Consider the following 18,329-nt stretch of genomic DNA (forward strand, 5'->3'; position numbering starts at 1 on the left):
GGGATCCTGGAGGCAGGGTGCAATCAGTCAGTCTGGGGTCCCGATGATAGGGCACAGTCAGTTGGTCTGGGGATCCTGGTGGCAGGGAGCAGTCAGTCGATGTGAGGGCCCCAGAGGCAGGGAGTTATCAGTTGGGCTGAGGGATCCTGGAGACGGGGCTCAGTCTGTCCGGCCAGGGGTCCTACGGGGCCTGGCTATTGTCTCAAAATGGTGGAAGGCAGGTATAATCAAACCTGCAGGTACTGTAACAGTGAACATCCAGGCAGCAGCAGGCAGCTGGTGCTCCACTGGGGGTTGTTGATCAGTTTGCTGACTGTTGTCGGACAATTGGGAGGTGAACCTCAGGCGTTGGGTGATGGATAGGAGTAAAGCAGGTGATGGACAGGCGAGAGGCAGGCAAATGGCAGATGATAATTTTTCAAGTTTTAATATCTAACTTTCATCAGAAAGCACCACCACTCTCTTCCACACTTTCCTTAAGGCACTTTTCACTTCCTGAATTCTGAAAGTGTAAATCAAAGGATTAAGCAAGGGGCTCAGGATGGTGTAAAATATGGCCACCATTTTGTCAGAGGTGAAGGCAAATGGAGGTCTTGCATAGGTACATATGCAGGGAACAAAAAACAAAACCATCACAGCAATGTGAAATCCACAGGTAGACAGAGCTCTCCTCCGCCCTTCAACACTGTGTGTCCTCAGGGAGAACAAGATGACAGACACCATAGGAGACAATCAACAGGGAGAAGATGATGATGCAGATTAATCCACTGTTGCTGATCACCAGAAGACCTAGGATGTGGGTGTCAGTGCAGGCCAGCCCCAGTAATGGGTACAGGTCACACATGAAATGATCAATGACATTAGGTCCACAAAAGGGCAGCTGGAATGTAAAGAGAATCTGGATGATGGAATGCAAGAAGCCCCCTGTCCAGAAAACCCCCACCAGAATGCCACAGAGCCTCCAGTTCATGATGGAAGAGCAATGCAAGGGCTTGCAAATGGCCACATAGCGGTCATAGGCCATGACCGAGAGAACAATTACCTCTGCCCCAGCAAGGAAGTGCTCAGCAAAAAGTTGAATCATGTATCCTTTATAAGAGATGGTTTTTCTTTCACAAATAGAGTCCACAATCATTTTTGGAGTGATGGCAGAGGAGAAGCAGGCATCCAGGAAGGACAGGACTGTCAGGAAGAGGTACATGGGAGAGCCCAGCAGTGCAGGGCTACAGAGGATGCTTACTACAATCAGCATATTGCCCAAAACAGTTGCAAGGTAGACCAACAAAAATGCAACAAATATCATTTTCTGAACTCTTGGAATATTTGAAAGCCCCAGTAGGACAAACTCAGTTACAATGCTATAATTTTGCATCATTTCCAAGGAAAATATGAAGGTAAAAGAGTGATCATGTAAACCTACAATTAGAATAGAAAATTGCTTCATGCTATTTGTAATATTATAGTCATCAACTAGTTGGTGCTTCATTATTTGAACTTATCTTGAGTGCTTTTAATTTCATCACTTAGAACATAATATTAGACATTTATTGAAGGCTGTTGTAGATCAGGCAAAATTGAGGTGGAGATACATTATTGTGCACTGAAGAAAACCAGATTTTCAAACTGGTGGAGAAGTTGCTTTTTATTTCAAAGATTAGCTTTAAAACCATTGTGAATTATTTAGAGGCATTTTGAAGCCACACACAAGTTGCAAAAAAATAAATTAAAAGACTATTATTTACTAACCAAAACACCCATAGGCATGGTATGAGGTAGGGTTGAGTAACCTGCCATGCTTGACCAGAGGACTGCCTCATCTACCATTAGAAAACAAATAAGAAATTGTTGAGGTGGCTTTTGGAAACCATGGTTACTCCTCAAAATTTTTTAAAAAATTTGGAAAGAATTGATCCTTTGAATGTGATGATTCATTCTTTATAAAACAGAAAGATATATGAAAAAGTACATAGCTCTTGATGCATAAATATATACAAAGTGTTGAGGTTTTACTGGCAATTCATCATTTAAAAATGTGAGCAAAGGTCAATAAAAATAATGTCTATTTTATGATGAATAACTGGAACAATGAGGGAAAGCAATAGCTCAGGAACCACAACCTGTGTGAGGTCTTTTGATCCCTATTTATTGGAGAATAATTTGTACTTAAATTTTAATTTGAATCAAACAACAGATTCTTCACTGGGAATTTCATGTTATAAGAAATCTCTAGCTTCAAAATTCAATTCTTTTTAAAAAAGATTAGCAGAGAAAGAAATAGAACTTTTTCCTCTTCCAGGAATTTCATGTTATAAGAAATCTCTAGCTTCAAAATTCAATTCTTTTTAAAAAAGATTAGCAGAGAAAGAAATAGAACTTTTTCCTCTTCCAGGAGGAAGTTCAGAGCAGGTGCAGTCTCTCTATAGTTTCAGTCCATCTTGAAATTTAAAGTATATTATTTGATTGCTCATGTTTAAATGAGGAATCTTGATAAAGCAAACAAGCACATCAGGAAGAATCAGAAGGTGATTGTCCAGTCACCTACAGATGCATATTGGTAACCACTAGGTAAGAAAAGGAATAACTGGGTGAATATAATTTAGAGTCTTGAGACTTTATTATGTGTTATTTATTTATACAATATCACCTTATCTGAGCAGATATAATTCTTCAAAACACATGGTTTCAAATTTATATGAATTTATTATAAGATAGAAGTGTTATAAACAGTTTATATACTCATCTCCTAGGATTATAATGATGGTCAAATTTGGAAATGTAAAATCATAAATGATAAAATGTTCTTATATGAAAACCAGGTGGCCTCACCCACAGGAAGTTTTTCTATGAGTTCTCCAGATAAATACTCCCAACTCTTGAAATCATTTGTCTCTGGCTGACACAGCTTCAAAGAGTGACTATCCTCGCCTGTTCATGTAACTAAAATGCAAATAGCATTTGTGTCTGTGAATAGTTATGTGTACATGTATGCATACATATGTATTTTTGGTTGTTAAAAGAAGGGAATAAAACAATCATTGGGCTTATTCAAGAATGACAAGTGACTTCCCTTTGAATCAACAATAACAACTTGGAATATTAATAAAGCTAACACATACAACTGTTAGCCTTAGCATATGTCCTCCGCCAGACTGAAGGCAGCCATTGTCACCATTCCTTCAGTTCATTCCTCACTAGTGTCTGCACCTTGAACTCTGTGTCAAAAGCTCACAGGCTATTACTAAGGAAACGAGAGTGTAAGCAAAACCTAAAATGTCATGGTGTCAGAAAACAACCCTGGAAGATCAATATATAATTTAGCAGAGGTCTGCTAAACCAAGAACCAAAGCAGGAAAGGCAAAGAATGAGGAAGAAAATCTGCTCCAGATTCATGCAGACCTGGCTTCCAATCTTTCTGAGGCTCAGATCAGTTTATTCATAGATCCTAAAAATTCAAAAAGCCTCAAGTTTCTGCTCAGTGAATGACTTTATTAGGAAATGACTCTCTGTGTGGATCTTCTGCAGAGTTCAGTGAAGTCATCCACTAGAAACATCAATGCAGTCAGAAGCACAGATGATGGGGAGGCATGAGAATGACCTGCCACAGCCCAGGACACAGAGCAGAATGACAACCTTTGCCTCTGATTTCTCCCTCACCTTGACAAGGCTGAGTACCTTTCCTCTTACTGATTTACAAGTGTAAAGTCTTTTGATGATAATTCACAATGAAGAAATGATACTTTTAAAATACACAACACTTTAAATGTCTTTAGCATTCCTTGAATGCATTACTGTGGCCCTCAGTCCCCACTGGTTTCTTTCTTATTTCCTTTACAAAGAAATCCAAACTGAGTGGAAGGTTCAAAGGAAGATAGTTTCCTAATTAATCAAATAATCAAGGAGCTCTTATTTATTCATTATCTTTTTCTTGAGGAGTTCTTAGAGCAATACCATATTTGGATTAAATACTCATCAGATACTAACATGAGGGTGTGCTCATGGTTTATGACAAGTTTTATGATTTTAAATTATGTAAAATGTAATTGTAATGTACTGTGCTCTTCTAGATGGAATCCTACTGTGGAAAAAGTACAGAAGTGGTAAATGATTTAAATGTACATAAAATTTCATATAATTATTATTATTATTATTATTTTTTTGCAGTGCTTGGGATCGAACCCAGGGCCTTGTGCTTACAAGGCAAGCTCTCTACCGATTGAGTTATCTCCCCAGTCCTTATTATTATTTTCATTATTATCTGATACCAGGGATTGAACCCAGGATACTTAATCACTGAGCCACAACCCCAGCCTTTTTACTTTGAGACATGTCTTCCTAAATTGCTTAGGACCTCACTAAGTTGCTGATGCTAGCCTCAAAATTGTGGTCATCCTGTTTTAGCCTCCTGAGTGGCTGAGATCACAGGCACATACCACCATGTCCATCAAAGTCTTATATTATTTTAAAGTATCTCTTAATCTTGGCAAACATACCCATGGTAACATAAGAAAACAATATGAAAGGAAACTGAGTTACATACTAGAACCCTCTATACAATCTCATATCTCTTAATCTATAATTATGCAGAATAGTTAAGAAAAAAGAAACAAATCTGTTCAGTGTTTCTATCAAAAAGATAGCAATCCCAGTTTCATAGTTAATAGCTGTGTGTCAGCTTTCTGATCCATGAAAAGCATAGATCAAAAGGAAGATGTGAGTATTCATGTCAGCAATATTTTAAACAGTGTCTGCATAAACAAACTGAGATAAAACTGAACTATTCATAATAAAATGCCTTTTTAAACTCATGCATTAAAAAATGACTCCTACACTAAAATGGCAACAAAATTGATTCATTCATGTAATACTTCTGAAAAATGTATTAGTAAATGTTTCCAGAATCTTAATTCACTTGTATTGCTTATACTACTAACCCCAGGCATATAAATTTATCCTAATAATGAAAAGAGAAAAAAAAAAAGTGGAAATTTTATATTGGAAAATTATCCAATGTTAATAATGGCAATTGAGAAATATCTAACCTATTCAGCAATTAAGATGTTCATATAAATATGACTATTACAAATTATCATCACATAATACTAAGAATAAAACATTAATAACATAAGGACATACAACACAAAGCGTTTTATACTGAGAGGCAGAAGAAAAAGAAAATCACTGACCTTTCATAAATCTTTTAAATATAATTTTGTTAATTTAGAAGGGAACATATAACAATGATAATCTTTTTATTTTTTGTTACTATTATAGGAGTATTTAGAATTAAACATCAAGATTAAAATCTTACCATCAAATTTCCTAGAAGTTCAGAAAGAGAAGGTAAGGTTGTGGTTAATTTATTTGTCAAGGGTTATACTAACATAATCCAGCATCTTATATAAAAAATTTAAACTATTGAAAACTTTCCATAAGTGACCCCACCATAGACCCACCCCTCTCTAACTTCCATGTGTTCTTCAATATCAATTTTAGGTCTATATTGTGATGTAGGTAGCAGGTTATACTGTCCACATTTCTCCTACAAAATACCTTGGTTTCTCCTTCCTTCATGGTATACTCTTGAATATGATGGTCCTGTTCCTGAGATTGGTCAGAGGCCCCTCAAATCATGATTTGTGGGCACTGAGTCACCACTTTGAGCTGTGATCTTGGAAAGTTGGCATCTCTGTACCCCACTCTTCACATTACCCACTCTTTTCTTCCTAACAAAACAAATTATTTAGCAACAAAACTAATTCTAACATTAATTGCTCTGTAAATAATAGAATTTTGTTTTAAATTTTATTTTTTATATATACATATGTTTCTTTCAAAATTGTAAGAGAGAGCTGTAATAAGATTTTCATTATGGGCAGTCTTTTTGTAACTGTACTTTAAGTAATAAATTTCAAATAATTTATATGCACATGTATGTACATATCAGTCACACTTTCATATAGCTTATTAAATAATTATTGTAACAAATTTAAAAATAAATTAAAATACTACTTGTAATAAACTTTTCTGTTAAATTTCTTAAATTTTCCATATATTTGATCTAAGATTATTCTTCACCAATTAAAGATTTTTTTTCTTGTACTGTCTAATTAAGCATGCCCCATCTAATTAAGCATATTCTCTTTCCCAACTATCTAAGATGCATATTCTTTTCAGATTGCTGGTCCTTTCCTTTTGAAGCCAGAATTAAGGACAGGAAGTTAGTGTAGAAATAGGAAATCGGGTCAATTCGAGGAAAGGAAGCCATGAAGCCATCTGCCTCTGGAAGTTGGAGACTGCCCCTGGGAGAATGGAATGTCAAGGAGCTCCAGAGCCCATTAATTACCAAATTTACCTGCCTTTATCAAGGAGTGCAAGCATGGAGCTGCTAATTAATGCCCCCTGGGCCTTTGCCTGCCTGAATCACCTTGGCCCTCCCCCTGCCCATGACTTCTCACTTAATGCAAAACCAGGCCTAGTCAAGTAGGCAGGAAGGAGAGATAAGGGGGGAGAGAACTGGAGAACAAAAGAGATTTTAACCTATAAAAGATGTAGGGTGTGCTCACTTCTTGGGACTTTTAGAACATCAGCCCTGGCCCCCTTCTTCCTGCCAGGAGAAGTCTGTATTATTACCTTTAAATAAAACTTGCTTAATATTCTTGCCTTGGTGTGCTTCTCTAGTGTTCAATCTTCAACATTAGAAGGAGCAGAACTCGTCACCAGTAAACGGCAGTATCAGATTTGGAGATCCCACCGAGATTTATGGCAAGGTAAGTAAGCTTCTCTCTCCACGCACCCCACATCTGCTAGAGGTGCATCTTTCTGTCTCTTTATTTTTGGAGGGCAAAATGGGCACCCGTCAGCTACTTAAATGCAATCAGGGCAGCGGCCATTCTTATGACTCGGGTGAGAGGTTTCCCGGCCCAGGCAAGTTTCCAATCACCTGCTCTGTAGTCATGTTGGACTCTGCTGAAGCCGTTTCCTACTTTCTGTCCAGTCCCGGAGTGTAATTGCAGTGAGTACACAGTGTCCCTAGTCCTGATCTGTCCAGGATGCGTGGATGTGGAGGAAGGGTTGAAACAACTACGGGGTTCTCGGCCTGGGCTACTCTCAGGTGGACCCCAAAGGTTCCTTCTCCAGACTCCCCCTCCCAACAGACCTGAGGGGTATCCAGAGTGATAGGTAGACAAGCGGCACTGAGGGAAAGCACCAATTACCTTTGCCTCCATATGGGCCACACAGTGCACAACACTCCCGCACATCCACTCCCTCCTGGATGCTCCTCTTCCCTTGCTGATCAGACATTAGGAATTCAAGCTGTAGGATTAAGGCCTGGGATGATTAGCATGAAAATGCCCAGGTTCCCTTTGTTCACATAGTTAGCCCTCACTAGTCTAGACACTAGAGTCTCCCCATTACTGTTCCTATACTTAATGTGCTCATGGTGTTCTCTTTAAGCAGCAAGAGGGATGCATTTAAAAACCGCTCCCGTGTGACCCTCCAAGCAAAGGGTGTTATACGCCTAACAACCAACCAATGTCCCCTCACCCTCTGGAGATTCCTTTAGTCTACAGGGCAAGAAAATAGGCAAAAGGCAGACTTTTTACTTTTGTCATCGCTTTTCATAATTAGGAGTTTATAGTGGCAGGAGGAAAGCAGTAATGCCCTTAAGTCTGAATCCTCCCAGGGTCTCTAGCACAGGGCAAACTAGGACCCTAGCACTTTGCCAAAGAAGGCCATAAATATCTTTGGCAAAACCAGGTAGTGAGAGATGGGTTTTTCTGGGCCATAAGGAAGCTCAAAGTAAGGGAGACGTCCCTAATACTTCTAACTCAGAAGGGAGCTTCTCTCTCAACAGTATTGCCAGATTCACCACTAGCCTGCATACTGCTAAATTGCAAATGATCAAGAAAAGTGCCTTTCATATGTTACTGTGCTTGACATCAATAATTTCTACCATGAGAGGAGAAAATACTTGAGGAATCACCCACTAAGGGAGGAAAATCGAGGGGACCTTCCCAACTTAAGTGTCAGGGACCAAGAAGAAGTTCTCATTCTGAGAAGGTTCTGACCTTTATGATAAGCAGCAGCGCCCCTCCCTGCTCCTGGCTGATAGTTCTGACAAAATGGCGCCTATGGTGCCGTCCCTGCTTCTCTTCCAGGATTTCACCTTCCCACCGGCGCGAACTTGCACCCTATCAGGAGCCCAGTAGAAGAACACAGCCAACCAGCCTGCACCTCGTCATACCCCTCATTCCCTCAGCATAAATACCCATGTGAACAATAAAAATTTGCAGCTTGATCAGAATTCCTGTCTTGCCGTCACTCCCTGTGTCTCTTGTCCCTTTCATTCCTTCTCTCTTAGGTTCGCTGTCCTCATTGATGTCCTGCGGGTCGGGACACTTAAGACAGACAAAAATAAATTTAAGGAGGCTTTTGGAGGATCCTAATAAATATTGAGATGTTTCAAAACTTATGCCAGGTATGACTTCACCTGGAAAATTATGCTATTAACCATCTAGAGAACAGGCAGTTCCCAGAAACCATCCTAACTGGTATTCAAATAATGAGTACAATGCCTAAAAAAACTATTTGCAGCCTTCAGGAAAGTCCTGCTATTTTCATGGACAGACTTAGGAAAGCAATAAGAAAACACACCACTCTGAATCCTGAATCCATAAAGGGCCACCTACTTTTAAAGTATAAATTCATTATTCAGTCAGCCCCAAACATTTAGAGGGAATTACAAAAATTGGCACATGGCCCTGATCAATCCTCAGATGATCTTCTCCAATTTGCATCTTCCATTTTTTAATTGACTTCAAAAAGAAAGAAAAGGGAACATATAGGCAAGAAAAGGATTTATTAAAGATCATTCAAACTGATAGAAACTTTTAATGCCTTGCAATAGCCCATGCAATTCACCCATTTTAGGAGTTAAAAAGCAAACTGCCTAGTCCAAAACCTTTGAATAATGAAGCAGTAATTTCCCCCACCCTGTAGTTCTTAATCCATACACTTTTATCTTGAATTCCAACTGCTGCTTGGTTTACTAAGTTAGATTTAAAAGATGACTTTTCCTGTCTATGCTAGACTCTGAATAGCAATTTCTGTTTGCCTTTGAGGAACCAGATACTGTATCTCAACTAACCTAGACAGTGTTGCCTCAGGATTTAGATGGCCCTCACCTGTTCTGGACAAACCTTAGCTAAGGACTTAATAAAATTCAGAGATAAAACATCTGTGATTGTTCTCCAGTAAGTAAATGACATCCTTTATGTGCCTTCACCCAGGAGGAATATCAAAAGGCCATTGCAGAACTCCTAAACTTCTTAGCTAATAGGAATTAAAAGATCTCAAAAAATAAAGCTTAATTATGTCATCAACAGGTTCAATACTACAGGAAATAGACACTATAGGACAATATTCTGCCCCAGGAATATCAAAAAGGGGCCTTACTTCAAGCTCCTGTCCTCAGCTTACATATGAAGCAAGATTTAACCTGTTTGTCACAAAGGGGAAAATAAATTCTGGATAAGCAGCCATAGGCAGCTCAGTAACCAATGGCATATCTCAGTGAGGAACTTAGCAAAGTAGCTTCATTCTCAAAAGTAATGGAAAATAAGGTCTCATAATTTTCTTTAACATCCAATCTGTCCTGATGAGATGGCTAGAATGCCCTAGGCACAAAGTTTCTGTTAAAAACTGTTAGGTCCTTCCAGATCTCAGTCAAGGATTACATTGAAATGTAAATAAAAGAAGCCTAAAGACTCAGTAGGAGACAGGTCTCAAACCCAAGAGAAAATAAGGTAAAGGAGTCTTACCTAAACTCCAGCAAAAGCAAATTTTACGGTGCCTTACTAAAGTAATTAACGACCTTATCATTTTTCCAGGACTCTTGTTTTTTTTAATTCTATATTTTTTTGAGCTCATGATTTTTTTTTGATCAGTTCTATTTTTTATTCAACTAGAGTTTTTGAACATCTTTTACATTGCAATGGAGACTCACCTATAAAGTTACAAGGCCTTTGATTTTGTGTTATTTTTATGTAGTGCTGTCTGATGTCATGTTTTGTCTGTATAAAAACTGAGCGCTCCTAAAATTAAAATTTAAAAATGGATCCAGATACTTTTAATTCACATGATTTAAAAAGTTCAATTCAAATTGGGTAAACTAATGAAAGTACAATGTCTTTGAAAATAACTCGCAAGTCTCTAGGTGGTCAAGCTAATAAAATATTGATGTTAATAAAATGTATAATATCAATTGTTTGTAGAACTTTTCTTCAACAGGAAAGAGACAGCAAATACTGTTTAGGACACTTGTCTGATATCTTGGTTTTTACAGAATAAGTGAATTAGAGTTAACATGTATGGGATTACTCAAATGTGTTTGTAGAGACATCTGATTACTTTACAAAGTTAAAATGCTAATTGTTAAATAACATCAAGTACTCTTAACTCTTTAAATTCCATGGGGTATCAGACTTAAACATTATTGGTGTTTTCATAGGTTGGTAAATAAAAGGGTTTAAACTTGCTTTGTGTCATCACTAAACTAAAAACAAGGTTACTAAGAGTTATGTCCTAACAAGTGCATTTCTATATACAAAGGGTCCCAAAAGTTTCAACTGTGTTTCAATTAGAGTACTATAAACAACAAAATATTTAATCTTATTAAAATAATTTATCTAAATTCAGAAATTTCATAAGAGTTGTTTCAGAATGTGAACAAAAAGGGGTCAACAAATAGGAAAGAGAAAATAAAAGGTTCTGGGTATGGAAATATATTTAGTAAAAGGGAAAAGGAAATGTTTCTGGGTAAGAAAGTGCTTGTGTGATGAAATACATGAGGGTCTAAGTGCTATGAAAGTCTGTGTAAGTAAAGGGCAAGTTTCAGCAAGTTTGTATGTAACTAAGTTGGTTGTATGTATGTGAGACAGCTAAAGCTATTTAAGGTTTTTCCTAAGGTGAAATACTAATGTTCTGATATAAACCAAAGTTTAATCTATATGGTAAAATGACATGGTAAAATGACAAGGATTTCTTAGAAACACTAATTTACTCTTAACTTTATGTCTATTTAAGTTTTATTCTTTAGAACTATTAGTCTTAAAAATTGAGGTTTATACAATTATGGTTAAACAACTGTTAGAGTATTGTACTATGTTACAGAGTTTAAATTTTTCTTTAAAAACTAAATTTGGTAAGATAAAAGTGTCAAGGTAATTGTGAAATGGTCACTAGTTGTATATTAAATGGGTTCATATTTTCCAGGTGTACAAGTTTTTAAAGCAGGGAATTTATCAAGCTCTGCTATTCTCCAGATTAAACTTGTCTGTAATGGTAATCTTAAAATTATAAAGAGTAAATTTTAATTGGGGATTTATTTCTATTATTTAATGTTCTATTATGGGACCTATTATCAATAGGGTATATGCACAATTTGTTACTTTTTACACTGAGATAAAAAATTTCAAATATAAATGTGTTTATAAAAGTTAGAGCCTGACTTGTTTAAAGGTTAATATTGTGAAACATGAAAACATTTTGCCACTTTGACACACAAAAGAAAAGTTAAAAGCTCTCTCAGCCTTTTTTTGATTCATGTTTTAGATACAATGTTAAATTGTGTTAATTATAAAGTTTATAAAGACTCAGGAAACAGTGTATGTAAACTTCTTAAAATGATATTTAAGAAAGAAGCAAAGATCAACATCAAAATTAGAACACTTAAGATTTGTAAAGAGCCACGCCTTACCTAAGATAAGGCTCTACCTCCCACCTTACTGAATAATAGAAGGGCTCCAAAATAAGTCAGACTTCAGCTTATTTAAAGTTATAGTCAAAAGGTTGGTCCTTGTTGTAAAAGTACTGTGATCTCAAATAGGGGATATAATGTGGTTCTCAGTCAAAATTCAAGATAGCTATTATACAAGCTGAATATATTTTTACTCTTGCTAATTTCATTTTGTAAAACTGTTACCTGTTAATGTTTTGCAGAAGTAGCTGCTTCAAGAACACACAACCTAGGTAACTTGTGATAATAAGCCATCACCTATAGAACAGATAGTGGTAACTTCCCGTACTAATACAGACTCCAGCCAAATAAAAGGGTAAATAACTGTAAAGTTATGGACATTGAAGTTAAAGCCCAGTACTCTTACTTTATGACTGGTGAGACTGGCTTGCTGGATGATTAAGATCAAACTTAAAAATTGGAATTAAATACAGAGGACAAGATAGACCACTATTTGGATCTTTTGCCCTCAGTCAGCCTGAACCATGAACAAAAGAACTTCTCTAAGGAGTGTTGCAACTCTGGGTCACACAACCTCCTGATCAAGGAGATTGTTGAGACTAGAGGATAAAAAATCTCTCAGTGCATCTGCTGCAGAGGAGGGTCAGAGAAAAAGGGAGACATCCCTTGATGCTTCCAAAGGAAGCCACCTCATCAAGGAGATCCTGCCTAACCAATGACACTGGTGGAGCTAAGAAGCTACTCTTAAGTTCTTCATGAGTGGCCCCTGTGGGAACTCAGCTGACTCTTTAACAAAACAGGAACCAGGTCAATTTGACCAGCTTGATCTTAGACACCCAGCAAAACTGTTAAAACCAAAATATAGCCATTCTTGGGCATTTAAAAGAAATAATAGTTAAATGTAACTTAAGATGTACACTTGTATTAGCCCACTAGAATAAAGACTGGAAGCTACAAATGAAAGAAAGATTCTTCAGCAAATGTGCCTGATAACTATCAAGAGAAACTGCCAGAGTCAGAAGTTTTTGTCAGTTTAAGACCTTCCTAAGCTACACAGGTAGACTTAATATGTGTTTGCTCATATGATTATGTAGCCTTAAGTAACAGAAATATAGAGATCTCTACTAAACACAGGTTATACCAATAAAGGGATATTTTAAAAAATCAGATGACATTAAGTAGCTTAACTATATTTTCTGGGGACGTCTATGACATTAAGAGTTAAATGTTGTGTTTACATTCCTGATAATCTGGACAATGTTAAAGTCCCCAAATAAAGGCCTTGTCCTCTCCAGACTTTGTTAGACCTCATTATGGAAGCAATTTCTCAGTTCTTCCACCTCCTGGTGAGAGATTGACTTGTCATTTTCATGATACTCAGTGGCATGTTTCAGATGCTGCAACATTTACTTTGTACTAATCTCATTTCAGTACTCATGTTTTTTTTGTTCTTCTATCACAGAAGCACCCACCCCCAGATGACTTTACAATCTGCTCTTCCCCAACCAGACTTCTACCTTGGACCCCTCAATTGACCAGATTTTTAAAAAAGGAACTCCAAACTGCTTGCCCCTCGCTTCCCCCTTTCAGCTTCGAAGCAGCCAGAATGACTGATGCCCCCTTTCTTTTCCTTACAGCAGTTAGGAGTTCCTAAAGCTAAAAGGGGAATGAAGCCAAAATTAAGGACAGGAGGTTAGTGTAGAAATAGGAAATTGGGTCAATTCAAGGAAATGAAACCATGAAGCCATCTGCCTCTGGAAGTTGGAGACTGTCCCTGGGAGAATGGAATGTCAAGGAGCTCCAGAGCCCATTGGTTACCAAATTTACCTGCCTTTATCAAGGAGTGCAAGCATGGAGTTGCTAATTAATGCCCCCTGGGCCTTTGCCTGCCTGAATCACCTTGGCCCTCCCCTTGCCCATGGCTTCTCACTTAATGCAAAACCAGGCCTAGTAGGCAGGAAGGAGAGATAAGGGGGGAGAGAACTGGAGAACAAAAGAGACTTTTAACCTATAAAAGATGTAGGGTGTGCTCACTTCTTGGGACTTTTAGAACATCAGCCCTGGCCCCCTTCTTCCTGCCAGGAGAAGTCTGTATTATTACCTTTAAATAAAACCTGCTTAATATTCTTGCCTGGGGGTGCTTCTCTAGTGTTCAATCTTCAACATTAGAAGGAGCAGACTTCATCACCAGTAAACAGGCGGTATCACTTTCTTCTCAGTGTACTCATGCTCATTTCTCTAGACATGTCCTCATTTCTGCTAAATGTGAGTGAAAGTATATTCTTTCTCTCTGTTGGTTTCCTTCTCAACATATGCCTGAACTTCTTTTCTGTTGTCTTAGTGATGCAAGGGTGATGTCAAGCTATGAGGACTAGTCCTGAAGCAGTTCTGCACATCAGCCACTTGGATATTCCTGAACAATCCTGCAGCAGGAGCCCCATGAAATCTGTGACATCAGGCACACTTAACAAACTACATAGATAGTTAAATCATAAGCTTCCATTCTGTGCTATGAGTCCCCTTTTCTTATCTTGTCATTTCCTGTGCTATTTGTTAGTTTGTGGTTGTGGCAATAGTAAATTTTGTACTCTCTATCACTACCCATGATTGGCACAGGAGTACTTAATTTTTCCATGTTCCTACATCTGTACTTTGACATGCGTTCATAATATTCACCTTTAATTCCTAAGTTATTCTGTTTTTACTCAAAATACAAGGCTGAGTATGGATTTACTTTCATAGGAGTTCCTAAAGCAAAGGAAGAAAAGTAATTAAAATAGAAGAACGATTTGAATGCTCTCCATTGTGTACTTAGATGTCAAGTGCTGTCCTCTCAGCTCCACATTTGTCATTTTATCCCCTGCTATGTCCACTCATCTTGGTACAATTCCTACTAAAGATGAGAAATCTGGGGGCCAGAAAGTTTATGAAGCTAGCTCAAGTGTACACTGTTATTAAGGAAAAGGACAGCATATAACATTAACCATGAGAACCTGACTACAACACCTGCACTTTGAAGTACTACATCACTATTGAAAACCCTGTCTGAAAATGCAGAAATGTTAATTAGTAATCTCACCAATTGTCAGGTCCTTAAACACTCTGGTAATGGTCAAAGCATGATGCTCTTTTTTCAGGTCTTCGTTCTTCACCTAAGAGAGAAATAACTTCTCTGGTAAGTAGAGATGGAGGATGTTGCCTCTGCTGCTCAACTGATACCTTCAAGATGGACTTAGGAAAAAAGAAAAATGAAGCAAAAGTTTCTGCCTTGGCTTCTGACTGGAATTTAAAGAGGCTCCCTGAGAAACCATGAACCTTTAGAATTGCTTGTCAGCCTCCCTGGGGATTGGAATTCTTTACACTACCCTGATTAGCCAACACAATTTTATGTGACTTTTCACTTGCTCAGGAGTTTACAAAGCTTTTATGTTCCTGTGTAACAGGGTTCTTTCCTTCTTTTTTTAAACTTCTCTTTGTTAACATAAGATGTTTTCAATTCCTCTCTTATTCAGGAATAGAGTACAGTGTATAAGAGGATGGGATGTCATATCACTTTTAGTATTCAGGCAAAGTACTTATATTACTAAGCAAAAGAACTGAGTCCTGGATAAGAAATTCTTCATCAGTCCTTGAAGAAAATGCATAGTGCTTGTGGACTAAGGTAGCAAGGGGTGTGTATGAGAGAAAAAAAAATACATAAAGGATATAAATAGTATACATTACTTGAATTGCTTTTTTTCAAAAGCTGATCTAAAGAATCCATGACTTTAAAACTAAAAACACATTTTCTGGAGAGTAAAGGCATTTTTTTCTCTTCTAATCTGAGAGATGATAAGGCAGTTCTGTGTGATGTCAGGGAACACACCATGGAGACTAATGCTTGAGGGAAAACTCAGAGGAAGCTATTCAGGCTCTTTTAAGAGGACCCACAACAAACCATTTGCTACTTTACAGACTTCAAGCATTGTGTCCTATTTTTGTTCCTCTTCACTACCAAAGGAAAAAAAAAAAAGTAGAATAAAAGTGATTTGTGAAAAAAGAATATTAAAGCTCAGAAGCCTTATCAATCATTCATAGAATTAAGAAACAAGTTTAATTTTCTTTTAATTGAAATTCTACTTGTGAGTCTGACACAGAAGAATTATCTGACATGAATCACACTCTTGGTGAGAGGGATACTTCAAGAATGCCAGTCAGTAATAAGGTGCCACCAACACATCTGGACTTCAAACTACACTGAAACTCCCATTTCAGTCTTAGGCCTGCTTTGCTAAATGCTTCATTTGTTTCTGTTAGAAAAAATAGAGTTGGATAACTTGGGAATAAAATCACAAAGAGAATGGTGCAGGGGCCGGGGAGATAGCTCAGTTGGTAGAGTGCTCGCCTCCAAGCACAGGGCCCTGGGTTCAATCTCAAGCACCGCAAAAAAAAAAAAAAAAAAAAAAAAAAAAAAAGGAGAATGGTGCAGATAATATAATAAATATTATATGCACAGTGTGAAAAATAGGAGAATTAGAAAAATTTATTTTTTTTAGTTTGACTCAGAAAAGAAACAGAAACAGAGAGAGCCACAGTCAGAAAAAATGGAGAAATGTGAACAAAAGGAAGTATGGGGGTAGCTATTAGATCTTCCATGATTTAGCCTATATTCCATTCTTTTCCATACATTTAGTGTCACGGATAATATATTTTATTAGTTAGATCATGTTGGCTTTCCTTTTCTTTTTTATGATTTTGTTAGTAAAAAGTAATTAGAACAGTGGAGTACATTCTGACACAATATAAATGCAGTACTGTCCCTTTCCCTCCCCTGTCCCTTCCCCCAATCCCCTTCTTCTATCCTACTGGTCTTCCTTCTATTTATTTATCATATTAAAATTCCATCTTTACCATTAAATTTAAAAATTATAAAATATTTCCAGAGACAAATCATTTAATTTTTGAATACTTTCTTCTTTTTTTAAAGAATTCTTTGAGATTCAGTTTATAGCAAATATAAACAAAAAAATGATGTTTTGTGATGTTTTGAGATTGAATAGACCCAGTCCTCCATTTCTTCTGATAATTTTTTTTAATTACCAAAGCTGCTTTTCAAACACAGGTACACATCTGCACATATTTTAGAATTGTCTGATCAATTTCTGTGAAAATATTCATCATTAGGAGGGGAATGAGTGGGTGACTATCAATTCCCAGAAAAATACTGTTGGTAAAATCAGGGCCTCTCCCATGATGTGCAGGGTCAGCCAAATGTTCTTATGGGAACACTCCTTATATAACCAGCAGGATGTAAAGGATAATAAACAATTTGAATAAAGAAGAGTGTATTTTTAAAATTCTTGAGACAGTGTCAGATGTGATTTATGGATGAAGATTTAGAACAGTGAGCAAACAGGAGGTATGAATCAAAGCACAAGAAGACTCTTCCTACTGAGCCAGCATGTCTCCATCATATCCAGGAATCATCTCTTCCTTTTCTGTGAAAAACCTATTTTGATGAAATAATTCCTCTGAATTTCCTTTACTACCATTCTTAAACTCCATGTTACATCAGTTCAAGAAAACCCATCATTTATTGGGCTGCCCAAGATTACTGTCCTCCAGGAACTCTGTTACATACACTTTTTGATAATGACCACAGACGCAAATAAAATGAACAAAGTATGTAAGAAAATGCAAATAATAACTCCTTCCTTGTTCACATCAAATGTAACATTTAGAATTCCTTAGGAAAGAACCAGGTATTCTGACCATATTATTCCTTGGACTCCTCAGGCATTAATCACTGCATGCTATTATGAGATGTTTGTTGACACTGCCCACAGCCTGCAGCCACACACTGCAAGCAGAAGGGAAAAAGAAAAGTCAGCTAATTTAAAACCAAGCAAACTTTAATTTAGATAATCAGGTTCCCAACTAGATGCTCAGACATGCAAATAAAATGAGATTGTAAAGTGTGTTATCTCAGTGATTAGCATGGAGTCTGAAGCCACACTGACTTGTGTCAGAGGACACCCTACTTCCCACCAGGGATCTGTGATTGAACCCATTCCTTGATCTTCACCTGTACAAAATAAATGATTCTAGAAACTACCTTTAAGGGACTCTAAAATGGCTAAGTGATTCAATATGCGCAAAACATATGGAGGTGGCTGTGTACTGTGTGCAATTGGGGCAATTGCATTCATCATGATTATTAGCATTGACTTTCCAAGAGGACATTTTTACTTTTTAAAAATGTTAATTGCAATTATTCACTTACCAATAATACAGTTACAAAAGTGTTTTAAAACATGATGTTCCTTTGATGAGTGATATAATTTATATTGGTATCTTAGATCATCCTAGTTTTTTCAAAATGATCAGATAGTATGAATGACAGCTCCAAATAACTTCAGTAAATAAAAAAAAAAGAATTGAAAGTTCATGCCATCTAGAATATTGGCATGAGAAGAAAAAAAATTGCTTTCTTGGGCAGATGGAGAATCATGAAAACTCTAGTTAGGCAGAATTCAAGGTCACAGAAGGAAAACTTGAAAGTAAGTTGTCTTCTTAGCTGTAGTTCATGAAA

General features: G+C 37.1%; 1 pseudogene; it reads right to left on the minus strand.

Moving 5' to 3' along the window:
• Positions 1-432: 432 nt before the first annotated feature.
• On the minus strand, positions 433-1,378 carry LOC124959425 (olfactory receptor 4C15-like; annotated as a pseudogene).
• Between the last annotated feature and the right edge of the window lie 16,951 nt (positions 1,379-18,329).

Source organism: Sciurus carolinensis, chromosome 11 (assembly GCF_902686445.1).
Source record: "Sciurus carolinensis chromosome 11, mSciCar1.2, whole genome shotgun sequence".
Lineage (NCBI taxonomy): Eukaryota > Metazoa > Chordata > Mammalia > Rodentia > Sciuridae > Sciurus > Sciurus carolinensis.